The 13,596-nt window shown below is 41.3% G+C and overlaps 1 protein-coding gene across 1 annotated transcript in view; it reads right to left on the bottom strand.

Moving 5' to 3' along the window:
* NUBPL (NUBP iron-sulfur cluster assembly factor, mitochondrial) overlaps positions 1–13,596 on the bottom strand; it is a 397,698-nt gene that overhangs the window by 116,686 nt on the left and 267,416 nt on the right. The window contains exons 13-14 of the transcript XR_009563092.1: positions 10,072–10,201; positions 3,995–4,288 (exon numbers count right to left, since the gene is read on the bottom strand). The gene's annotated coding sequence lies outside the window, so the exon portion shown is untranslated. The remainder of the gene's footprint in view (positions 1–3,994; positions 4,289–10,071; positions 10,202–13,596) is intronic.

The following is a 13,596-nucleotide window of genomic DNA, read 5'->3' as shown; positions in this document are numbered from 1 at the left end:
TGAAACTCACAAGGAGCCCTAGCTGTGAGCGATGGCCCCAAGCAGGACAGCGCCTGGACTTCCAAGGATGCCCAGCACCTGCACAGGAAAACTGCAGAGCCTGGAGAGTTGACGGTCCTTCACTGACCCAGGGAGGGCACGGGGCCTGCCAGGCAGGGAGGAAGGAGAGCTGACATAGTCATACAACCTGCCTTCTTCCAGAAGCAAGAGTGAGGAAAGCCACCTTGGGTGGGCGGCTGCGATTTTATACTCACAAAACTGGTCTTCAGAATAGGGTTAAAATCGTAGACCTCTCCAATTTTCACCATGTGAATAGAAGCATTAAAAATGCTTCTCTGGCCACAGTGCTGGTTTCCCCTAGTGGTGCCTGGCTCTGCCTGGAAGCATAATATCGGCCCCCGAAAAGCTGTATTTTAAATGAGTTCCTCCTATTTAAGAATGAGTCACTAAAGCTTCAATTGGAACAGAAACAGCTTTCATCTCTGAAACATTCTGCTCTCAGTCACCTTTTGGTTCAGTCCTATGGAGAGCAAGACAGGAAAAATGTTCCAAGTATCCTGTCACACTGTGAAGCTATAAAGCATACCTGTTTTCCCCTCCATCCTGCTAAAACCTGCCCAGGGAGAATAAAGAGGGCTTGAGCAGGCTGAGGAGAAGAGAGAGTCCTCCATCAAAAGCACTTTCAAATATCTTCACCAAGGAGGTTAAAATGGTTCTCCCTGCTCCCAGGGAGAAGGAAACTGGGGAAGAATTGATCAAGAGCTCCTTGGTAGGGCAAGATTCTGGAAAACAGAAAAACCAAACAACCATGGACAACATTTAAAACAAAACTAGATAACAAAGTATCCCCATGAACCCCAAAATATAAATGGGTGGAGACAAACCAACACTCGTAAGACCTGCATGGTAGCCCATCTGTGCAGGAGGAAGAAGAGGGAAGCAATGGGGCTTCTGACTTATGGACCCAAGAACAGAAAAACCACAATATAGTCTATAGGTATCACTGGAAAATATGGAGGACCAATTTGAGAACAGCAGCTAAAACTGGGAGGTTTTACCTTCACTAATAGCAAGTGAGTGCAAGGGGCCTGAAGTAAGAAGGACAGAAGGGGCCCCTGTGAAATCAGGGCTCCCTTCTAGGACGGGACCCATACTAGGGAGGAGCTGCTGGGAGTGCAATCAAAATTGAGCAGAATAGGGACAACAGAGCCAAAGGAAAGAGAAAGTTCAGACCAAAGTAGGGGAGGGAAACGGAGCCAAGAAAGCTGAGAGAACAAGCTGCTATATATTTGAAGACTACACAAAATCAACAAAAGAGGGGCTCTGTGAAGTAAGAAACACTTTGCTGAGCCCCCGCCTCATTCTAAAGTTGAGAAAAACTAATTTCACTAAAAATGAGCTATAGAAAAATATCAAGGTAGATACCATACAAATTATCATAAGGAAAAAGAAAATAATGAACTCAATAGCATCCCACAGGCAAGGAAAGCAAGCCAGAAAGACATGTCCACAATATACTGAGAGAACAAACTTGTAACCTAATAAATGAGTTTAAAATGAATTCAAAGACATTAAGAAGATGATAGAAGACTTGAAAAAAAATCAAAGTTAGAAAAACTCAGAAGTGAGGTGAGAGAACTCACACAAATTAGAAACAAAAGAGAAAATCATTTCAGAAATGAAGAGTAAACTAGAAGGAATCTAAGAACAAATACACAATAATGCCCTAAGAGAAACAAAATGTGATAAGGAGAAACATTTTAAAAAGCAAAAAGAATCTGGATGATGCCAGATTGTGGGAAACTCTGAAGAGTTCAACAGAAAATGAGAAATACTAAAGATATACAAGGGAGCTTGAATGTATAGGTAAGAGTCCCTTCAGAAGAGAAGCCAAATTGAAAGAAAAAATACTAAAAACTATAACTCAAGAAAAAAAATCTTCTAAAATAAAAAACCATTATATATAGAATGGATAAATAGCAAGGTCCTACTGTATAGCACAGGAAACTATATTCAATATCCTGGGATAAACCATAATGGAAAAGAATGTTATATATATATATATATATATGTATAACTGAATCACTCTGCTGTACAGCAGAAATTAACACAACACTGTAAATCAACTATATTTCAATAAAATAAATTTATAAAAAATAAAAAACATATATTTGAAATACATACGGAAAAAAACACACTATGTTCCTGAGAATATCAACCCCAAATGATCAACCCAATATGAGGCCGTATCTGGAAGGGAAGGGAAGGAACAGGAAGGGAAAATTGTTTGGGCACCTAGAAAAAATAATACGTGAATTATAAGGGAAAGAAAATGAAATTGCCATTAGTTTTTGTTTTTGTTTTTTTTGCGGTACGCGGGCCTCTCACTGTTGTGGCCTCTCCCGTTGCGGAGCACAGGCTCCGGACACGCGGGCTCAGCGGCCATGGCTCACGGGCCTAGCCGCTCCGCGGCATGCGGGATCCTCCCGGACCGGGGCACGAACCCGTGTCCCCTACATCGGCAGGCGGACTCTCAACCACTGCGCCACCAGGGAAGCCCTAGTTTTTTTTTTTTCCCCACAGCAATGCTTTTTCCCAGAAGGAAGTAGAGTAAGATAGTCAAAGAAAGAAAGTATGAATCAAGGATTTAATATCCAGCAAAACTCATTTTCAAGTATAAAGGGTACAGACAAACTTAGCAACATGCAAGGACTCAGGGAATACTACTCCTAAGACCCTTTCCTGAGAATGAGCTTCGGACAACCAAGATGGCTAGCACGGCACTGATATAAGGACTGACGGTGGACATTACATATAGTATATTTTACCTGTGGAACAAATACTGTGTGAGGGCTAAGAAACACTGTAGACAAAGTGCAACTATGAAAAAATGGGGGAAAGTAGATGCAAATATATGCATAGATGTATATATGTATCTACAGACACATCCCTTTCCTAGCTGTGTTTGCTGAAAAGGCCTAGACACAAAGACTGAGCATCCCTAACACTAGATATGGTTTTAAAATGTAATTTCTCACTAAAAGAACCTGGGGCTCATTAGAGAAATGGTAAATTCCAGGTATAATGTGATGATTTGATATAGATGTGATAATTTGAGTTTCAGTAATAATAAATGCAATGTATTTAAGCAAATAATTATATTTAAATCCATAAGTTCTTAAATAATCTCTTAAAAAATGAATTGGTCAGTTTTGAGGTATGACAGGGAACTAATTCATGAGAATTAGTAAATGAAGGGAGAGAAACGCACATTTATCTTTCTTTCCCTACATGAACTATACCATTGATTAATCAATAATAATGAAGAATCTCTTTATAAATGTATTCCAACTAATAAATGGAAAGAAAGGATAGAATTAAAATAGCATCATTTTGCAAATCTAATGAGTTAAAGAATGTACACATTAAGCATCAAAGTTGTTCCTATCATTAAAAGAGAGACAACCAGATATCACGTGCCTCCTATGATCTTACCAAATACCACCTAAAATCTTGCCCAAGTGAGTCTGATCCAGGGTCTGGATCCAGTTGCCAATTTTCAGGAAATACAGAGGACATGGGAACATGTTGCACTGCACCAAGAGACTGCAATCAGCACAATCCAGATTTGGGGAAACTCTAAAGATCAAATGGCCTGGATTCTTGTGTACAGATTTTAAGGAAAAGAAAGGGACAGAGAGGAAATCTATAAGTTAAAAGAGACTTAAAGACACACTGAATTTTTTAAATAAGCAAGACTAAACTATAGTGCTAAGGATGCACATATGCAGGAGAACACTAAAAAACGCAGCGAAGTGATTATAATAAAGTCAGGATATGGTTACTTTTGGGGGGAAGGTGGGACTTCTGGGTGGGTGTATTAGTCAGGGTTCTTCAGAAAACAGAACCAACAATATATTTATAGATACATACATACAAATCTATCTATCTATCTGTCTATCTATCTATAGATTGATTACAGGAATTGACTCACGAGATTGTGGAGGCCGAGAAGTCCCACGATCTGCCATCTGCAAGCTGGAGAACAGAAAAGCCAGTGGTATAATCCAGCGTGAGTCTGAAGACCTGAGAATCTGGGGACCGATGGTATAAGTCCGAGTCTGAGTCCCAAAGCCTACGAATCAGGAGCTCCAACGTCTGAGGGCAGGAGTGGGTGTCTCAGCTTAAGCAGAGAGCAAAGTTGTCCTTCCTCTGCCTTTTTGTTCTATTCAGGCTCTGAATGGACTGGATGATGCCAGATTGGGGGAAACTCTAAAGGTCATATGGCCTGGAATACATAAATTTTAAGGAAAAGAAAGGGATAGAAAGGCAATCTGTAAATTGAAAAGGACTTAAAGACACATCAGATTTTTAAAATGAGCATTGGTAAGGGCAATCTTCTTCACTCAGTCTACTGATCCAAATACTAATTTCTTTCAGAGGCACCCTCCTCACAGACACACTCAGAAATATATCATGTTTTACCCGCTATCTGGACATCCCTTAGCCCAGTCAAGGTGACACATAAAATTAACCATCACAGTGGGTGACAAAGTCCTATTTATTGACTTGACAAGAATGTTCATCTCAGAATAACTGTCATACAATCGTTTTATGTTGTTTTCTGTATCTGTGTTTTATAATAATAATAATATCATATTATTATAATAATAGCCCACCTGAAAGGGCTCTCCACCCTCTGTGGGTGGGAGAAGAGCCTGATGTGAGGTTAGGAGATGGGAGGAATTCCTCTACAATGTTGAGGAAGCAAGCAGGAAGCAAGGTGGCCCTTCCCAGTAGGCTGATGAACCACCAGCACATTTTTGGATTCTCCTTACCACGTGGGAAATATCACTGGACCCTCCTCGAGAGAACTATTAATTAATAATACTGGATAATTATTATTTTTAAGTCAGGAGCTATGCAAAAAGTACTTTAACTCAGGTTAGGAAAGCTCAAACTAATTTCACAGACACCTTTTTTGTTTGTTTGTTTGTTTTTCTGTGTTTTTTTTGCGGTACGCGGGCCTCTCACTGTTGTTGCCTCTCCCGTTGCGGAGCACAGGCTCCGGACGCGCAGGCTCAGCGGCCATGGCTCACGGGCCCAGCCGCTCCGCGGCATGTGGGATCTTCCCGGACCAGGGCACAAACCCGCGTCCCCTGCATCGGCAGGCGGACTCTCAACCACTGCGCCACCAGGGAAGCCCCACAGACACCTTTTGAAATAGGTTGTAAGTGCATGAGGATTGGAAAGGGGGTGTATGACTTTCTGGAAAAAGCGAACCTTGTTCTAGCCCTCATCGTCAAATCCTGTTTCACCTAGAGCTGTGGTCAATTCAACTGAGTGTACTACTGTGCTACGGTTATCTAATTCTTGGTGATTTAAAGACTTTTAAAATCTGTAAAATGGAAACATTTCATCCAATTAAAAAGAAAATTTCCCATCGCAAAAAGCTTATTAGCCACTAGAATAAATGACTAAAGGAAGTTTTGCTATCTCTTTCCCATGACAGCTCACAGAGCCGTCTGCTCAGAGTCCCCCAGGTTCAGGCACATGTGGAGACAGGTCTGACAGATGTCTCTTTGGTGTCTCCCAAGGAGATTATGACTGCACTGTCACTGCCCAGGTGTGATGGCCATCACAGGAAGGCAGAAGAGCATGGCGGCTGGAACACAGACGTGTGTCAGAAAGACTTAAGTTCAAATCCTGGCCTTGGTCACTTACTAGCTCTGTGACATGGGGCAAATTAATTAACCTTTCCAAATGTTTGTTTCCTCATCTATAGAATGAGGGTAGTGATCACAACTATTTCATTAAGCTGTGTGAGAAATGAATGTAATGATGGATGTAAAGGGCAAAATACCTGACACACACAAGAACTCACTAAGTGTGAGCTATTCTATCTTTATTACTATTAACGTCAAGGTCATCACCAGAAGGATAGTCTGTTAAGGAAGAAAATACTTTAGACCAGTGGTTCTCAAAGTGTAGCCCCCAAACCAGCATCATCTGCACTTGGGGACTTCTTAGAAACGCAAACCACCCCCCTCCCTCCAACTCCAGACCTACTGAATCAGAACCTCTGGGGTAGGGCCCAGCGATGTGTGTTTTAACAAACCCTCCAGTAATTCCAGGCAAGCTAGAGTTTGAAAACCATTGATCTCATTCCATCGTCTGTTGAAGCCTCCTGTAAACTTTTGCAGCCAGAGAATTTGAAATTTTCAGGAAGCCTGCTAAAATTTTGTTTTATTGACTGAGCACAATCAACTTGAAATCTAGCCTTGATTCTATCAGCCAGTGATGCTGAAGAGAGAATCCCTGCCTGAAGTCTCACTAGCTTTATAAGTACACTGAAAGCAAGATTGTGGATTGTCATCTATGTGTTCCTCAGCATCTCACACGCTGTCTGACAGGCTGTAGACACTCGATAAATATTCATTGCCTGAACAATGAATGAAGAGTTAGGAGAAAGACTGGAGATGATTATAGCATTCCACCAGCAGATAAGTGCAAATCTAAGGTAATCTAACTTAGGATTTTGCTTTAAAATACTTGCTTTCTAGAACTCAGGGGACAATCATCTCCTTGGCTTAGTCAGCAATGTAAGCATATCTTATTAAAATGTATGACTTCCAACTGAAATTTGAAAAAGGGATCAACAGTGATTTTAAAACCTTTTAAATAACTAAATTCCCACTGAAACTGAATTTGGGGCAGTACTCAGTTAGCTCTTGGATTAAAGAGACAACCAGAAGAAAACAAATGGACAAAGAAGGATTTCAGCTATTGTTTTAAATGCAATTCTGGGGCTAGACCCTGAAAATAAAGAGAGAGAAATTACTTTCTCCCTCTATGTATACACACACACACACACACACACACACACACACACACACACACATATATATAATACATGTATATTATAATAGAAGCATAAATGATCCTTTATACCCTGAAGACAAAAATCCAGATTAATCAAAGGAAAATAAAAAGACTATACTGAATATAATTTATTAAGGCAGGAAATTATAAAAATTTTGTTTAAGAAGGTTTCAATAATTCCAAATTTCAATTAATCTGCCTATCTCATTAAACTAATGTATTTAGAAAGCAGCAGTCATTATCTAGTTGAAGCACCACATCTTCACATAGAAAAATATCTTTTCCTTTAAGATATAGTACCTAAAACTAACAAGTGCAATTCTGGGAGGCACAGGAAAATTAAATGCAGTTTGGCACCCATACACACCTAGTGACTCTACAGAAAAATATTAAAGTGATAAAAAAGTGCCAGCAGCAGTAATGCCAGGATCATCCATATTTATTTTGCTTCTTGTATTTGACCATCTATCAGTGTGAAGAGCCCTCAGTAAAAATGAATGGTTTTATCAATATTCTCAGCAAAACATATTTGGTTTCATCGTTGTAAGATCTACTGCCACCAACCTTGAAAGTTTGGTCTCCTGGCCCGGGGACACTGCCTCTCTTGCAGATCAGTATAATCTGATGAAAAGCATGTATTATCTAGAGCAGCTCTATACATTAGAGAAAAAGAAAAAAGAAAACTGGGTGACTGACAGCAGTTCCTTGGTGGCACCTGATGAAATAATGCAGCATTAACTAATGAATTAATAGGGATATTGGACCTATCATTTTTTATTTTGGGATTAGAAGTAATGGAAGACCCTCAGGCACTAAAGAAGCAACATCCATTCATTTGTAAGTAGGTTGAGAAAGATAAGAGACATCCCAAAGAGCTTAACTTACTCTCAAGGAGAACTTACTGACTCATACTTTCATCCGTTCAGTCATTCATTTAGTTCTCTGTAATTCTGTACTTGGGTGTGCCTTTAGATTTACTTTAGTATTTAAAAAGTAGGACAATTGACTTGTCCATTTTTCTCTGCATTCTATTGACTCTCTTTTTGGTGACTGCAAACTTTTCAAGGATTTCCTTCTTGTGAGACATTTAGAAACCTCTCTAATCTTTCTGAAATTAATAAAAATAGTTTAAAAATATTCCTCTTTTAAAATTTGACAATGTTGCCTCCCTTTATTTTTCCACTTAAAAAAGTTACTTATACCCTACAGCAGTGTTTGTTCACAACTGTGATAATGGAAGAAAAACTCAATACTCTTTAAAGAGTCACATGTCTGCTGAATCTTTGCACAGTTAAGGAGAATATAAATTTCTAATACTGAAATTATGGAATTTGGGAGCTGAAGAATATAAAAGGTACCTAAGAAAGAAAAAAATGCTCCAACCTCCACCACTATGTAATGACTCCCAAAGCTCTGTCTGAAGCCCAGTCTCCTTTCTGAGCTCCAGGCTGGACACAGAGCTGCCTTCCTGACACTATCATTCTGATGGTAAAGAGGTTTGCAAGGTCTTCTCACACACACCCACACACACCCACACACACAGCATTTGCCATCATGAATTCATGAAATGGCCTTTTAAGAGTGGGCCTTTATACGGGAAATGAGCTGGCTTCTCCATCTAGAGATAGACTCAGGAGATTGTATCAGCAAACGTCTTCTTCCATGCCTGTTTCTGACGCCAACCAATGTTGCAAATAGCAGATGACAATTCTGATCCTCCCAGATGCTAGCAGTGCAGTTAGGAGCTGTCCTCACTACATGCTCCGCTTGCTGGCTAGCATTTGAAGGAGCAATTTTATTACTTGCTTGGATTAACTGATGAATATACACGCAGAGGTCTTTTTGAGAAACCTTACTTAATAGTTCTGCAGAAGCTATGCATTTGACCCAAAGAATAAAATGGGTAGTCAGTAACTACAGAGGTGTATGCCAATACTTCACTACTGGCTCACTAGCACCTGAGTCTCTTCATTAGGGATGAACCCCAGACCACCAACAGCTGGGCAAAGATGACGAGAGATTACAGGACAAAAACTGAGAGATGGCTGTTACTGCCACAATCTGGGACCTATCTCTGATGTGTGTATGTAATTCCTGCTGTAACAGGGTCTTTTCAGTTACACATAATAAATCCCCTCGTTTAAATGACTGGGATTAGGTGATCAGTACTGTTCCTTTTGCTTTAGCAACCTATAAGATGAAATGTGAACTCACGTAGCCTTGAGGGAAGGGAGTAAGTCAGGCTGTATGATCAAGGCCTAATAAAAACCCCTCAAGACGTTACAATGGTTACACATGCTCCACAGGCACCTGAGACTTAACATGGCCAAAACCAGTTACCATCCTCCTCCTAAAATACCCTGTTTCTCTTCCTACTGCCATCTTTCCATGACTGGTACCATCTGCCCGACCACATCTAGACACCATGTCCTACCATTTCTAAATCCTATTTGATTTACCACCCTGAGTTGTTGGGTCAGATATAGTAGTTGAAAGTGAACATTTAGCAGGTGAGGCAAGTTGAAAGATGGAATGGACCACCGTGAGGAGGCAGGGGAAGTCAGGAGGAGGTGGTAATGCTCTCTGTCCTTCAAAGAGTCCTAGGTCGTGAGCTAACCATTTCCGGCCTATATGGGTGGAGCATGTGTGTCTGGAAGAGATCCAAACTGCATGTCCCCCTCCACAGAGACCCTCTGTACTGACATAGTTTTTTTCAATGGCTTCTTGGTACACTGGTAAACCAGAAGCTGTCAGGAAGTCCCCTTGGAGACTGATAATTGCTGCAAGTATTGGCTGGCTGCTGAGAGACTAGTAGTGAGAACTACAGGATGTCATGTTCCATGTGGCACCACCAAAGTCCTGAGAGACTCTGCAGTCCTGGCTACCGTGCTATCTAGCAGAGTCCCAGGGACAGGAATTGAATGCAGGCCTCTCCAGCCACTGCCACCTCCTTCCTCCCTGAATACAGCAGCCACCAGAACACGTGACCTTGAGAAGTGTGAAGGTCAAAGCCAGCAAGTTGAGTTCAAACTAAGCCACTGGTTAAAGAGACAAGCTGGAAAATGACAGTTAGAGAATGGAGATGTGGGGCAGGGAGTCAAAGCACCAGGAAAGTCAAAAGTGAGAAGAGGCAGAGCTGCTCTGGATGAATTCTGAGGACAAAGTGTGAATGCCTGTTGGGATCTTTACCTGCTCCCAGGATTCTGTTATTGGGCAAGCCAAGATCGTTCAGGTGGTTCAGACAGGGAGCAGAGAAGCAAGTTGAGGTGGTTCATGCTCAAAATCCACGATTCCACTGTGTTGTAACAGGTAAGCTCATCTGCGGAGGAAGAGAGACTGGGATGGGTAAGAGATTCCCCAGAACTGTAGATGTCTGAAATAGCCTCCGTGGGAACAGAAAGGGAGTTGACCAGGGACACAGAAGCAGCACCCAGCAACCCCGGGGACCCCGTTGAAGCTGGAAACCACACATTAAGTGTAGCAGCCTTACACTTGAGTGTGTGGTTTCCTACAGTGCTGCTGAGCAGTTTCAGGAGAGGGAGCCAACTGCAGAAGTGATAAAAGCTTTGCCATGAACGAAGTAGGGTACAGTGTTATACAACATAAGGGAGTGAGGGAGAAGCAAATGAACATTTACTGTGTAGGTCTAGATTGGAGAAGAAAAGAAGGTGTGAGGGTTATTTCTTTTTCAACTTGGCTGAGCCACGGTGCCCGTTTATTTGGTCAAACGTTATTCTGGATGTTTCTGTGAGGGTGTTTTCAGATGAGATTAACATTTAAATCAGTAAACTTTAAGTAAAGCAGATTGCCCTCCATAACGTGGGTGGGCCTTAGCCAATCCGTTGAAGGCCTTAATAGAACAAAAGACTGACCTCCCCCAAGCAAGAAGGAATTCTGCCAATACACAGCCTTTGGACTTGAACTGCAACATCAGAGTTTTCCATGGGTCTCCAGCCTACCAGCCCACCCTGCAGATTTTGGACTTGCCAGCCTCCATCAGCATGTGAGCCAAGTTCAGTAAAGGTAACAGAATGTGGGAAGAGGAAGAATGGTAAATTACTAAATTCACAGTTAGGGGAGTTTCAGAGTTTAGATGCAGAGCAGATCTGAATGAGAACAAAGTCAGGAGAGTGGAGGCAGAGAATGAGGTGAGGGGCGTCTGTGGGCTGTCTGCCCACATGCACCCTGAGGCAGTGCACTCAATGAGTGTGGGAGAATGGAGAGAGAAGACTGAGAGCCAGGGTGCCAGCAGACAGGGAGGGCTGCCTGCTCACATTCCAACGGCTCCTTATCACCTCTAGGGAATGGCAGGAAGCCCTTCATGACCTGGCCCTTCGCCCCTTGCTGGCTCACCTCTGCTCAGCCCCAGCCCAGCCCAGCCTCAGCCACCCTGACTTTCTCATCCGTGGTGTGGAAGACTAAACTCTCAGTCTTCAAGCCTTTGCACATTCCATTCTTCTTACCCTTCTTGGAAGGGCAATCCACTCCTCGCCCTCCCCCCACCCCATTCATACTGGCAGCTTCAAATGAAATCAAAAAGAATTCTCACCTTGACAAGCACACCTAATAAACCCAAGACCATCTGGGCAACAGTCTCTTAAAAGGTCAGGAAAATTTCTTCCTATACTCAGTAATTAGCTGTACCTTGAATGAAACAAACTGCACTTGTCTGTGGAACTGCAAGTTCCATAAATCCTTTAAAAACTTTCAGGCTGATCAATACAAATCACATCTCAGGATTTGAGCTTTCCTGATTTACTGATAATTCAGGTAGCATCAGAGAACTGCATTAATTACTTGCAAAGATGATAACAGGTGGCAACAGATGGACTCACCTCTAAGCTCTTCATTATCTGCAGGCCCTTGCCCATTGCCAGACTTCGAATCTCAATGTTTAGTGCAGAGACATGCTTTCTGCCTTGATTTCTTTTCCTATTCTTGATTTCCCCCACTATAGCCTCTCTTGAACTTAGTACTTTATCTAAAAAGTGGTAAATAAAACATGAGCCTGGTTTTAACTTTTAAAGCATAAAGTAGTTCAATAAATAGAGGAGTGGATGGATGTTAATCAATTACAGTTGATTCATGGCTTTCCAACTGATATCTGGATCAGAGACTCTGGCAGTGAACTTTAAGGAACAAGGAGCTCTGATTTCTTTCTTTGGCCTGAGAAAAATTCACCCCTTTGGCTCATTTTCTTCCCTCCATAAAGATTGTATGGTGGTGGGGAAAGACCTTAGGGGACTGGAATAACTCCATTCCAAGTGGCCACCCTTGCATGTTTGCTCATCTTCCCAAACCATTGTCTTAAAGTTCTCCCTAGTAATACAGACAACAGCATCATTACAGAGTCACACTGATGAGCAGAGTTGTCCACAGGTGACCCTTCTTTTTACATTAAGCAAGCTGAAGCTCTTAGTGGCAGACACAAAATATGATTCCTTGCTTTCTTAAACTAAACACTCTCCTTCTTTAATAAACTCCTCATTCACTGTGAAATTGAAAACACAGCCTTTTCCTGATGACCAGATGGCCTAGCAAACTTAATCAACAAGCACTCCACACTTCCTCCCCACTATCCTCCACAGTGGGGAAATCAAGAGGCAAACTCCTTATTCCTCCCAGATGCCTACCTCTCTCGAGGGCGTCCCCCAATCTTTATTCTTTAAAAAGAGCAATGGAGTAGGGAGAAAGCAAATATTTCTTTAAAGCTCTAAAATAAATCTTTCAGAGGAGGGTAACAGTAAATGAATAAAAGAAATGAGTCAAAATTATACCTTGACTAATATTTAATTCAACAAGAATGTCACTTACGGTTATTCTAATTTATCTGGTATAGCTGTTTCAATTACAATTTCCCTTCAAATTCATATCTAGTATTCCAGACAGTAAAGCAAAGAAATTCTGATGGGTAATGTAGGGCAATGTGAGTAGAATCTTACCTCCATCAGTTGATACCCACTTAATACTTTGGACTGTTCCAGCTAATAAAAGCTTATCATGATTCCTGAGTTTCTTTGGGTTTATTTTTCTTTAACAATCTTACCTAGGCAAATTTATTGAACTTCCCAAACCTATTTCTTCTACCCGAGGAAATGGGTACCTTAGGCTTACCAATATATGAAAAAATAAAGGGAAAGAAATTCATATTGGTAAGCTACTTTCCTGCACAGATAAATTGACTACCAAAAGGAATTATTCCCACAGTTAGGTCTCTCACATCATCAGGAAATGTACCCTCTCCTCCTTCCTCAAACCAGTTTTGGAGATGGTGACTAATGTTCTTATTTACATGGGAACTGATATCTCCTTCATTTATTGTTTAAACTAGTAGCATGTTAGGGTTGCTATGAATTGTAAAGGAAAATCAGCTTGCAACAAGGGGTTTTATTAACAGAGTGGTGAAGTGAAACCAAAACTGAAGTGGCAGCAGCTATTCTGCATTTGGAAAATATGGTCTCAGAAAATGTACAAGCAAGTCACATACACACTTGTTTCTAAAAGCTCAGGACACTAAAGCGTTCCCAAAAGCATGGCAATAAAGCCATCATTCAGAAATAAAAGTGGATTATACAGGTTCCCGCCTAAACACTTAGGTGGCATATTTTCCCATCCTTTCAATATTTCATTTGATAAAAAGGCAACTTGACTAAATAGCTCCTGTGTCCTATTCTTTACTAACAGGAAGTGGTTATTATGAATCTTCATTTTTTA

Source organism: Globicephala melas, chromosome 2 (assembly GCF_963455315.2).
Source record: "Globicephala melas chromosome 2, mGloMel1.2, whole genome shotgun sequence".
Classification (NCBI taxonomy): domain Eukaryota; kingdom Metazoa; phylum Chordata; class Mammalia; order Artiodactyla; family Delphinidae; genus Globicephala; species Globicephala melas.
The sequence above is the reverse complement of the archived record's forward strand: the minus strand, read 5'-3'. Positions and strand labels throughout refer to the sequence as shown.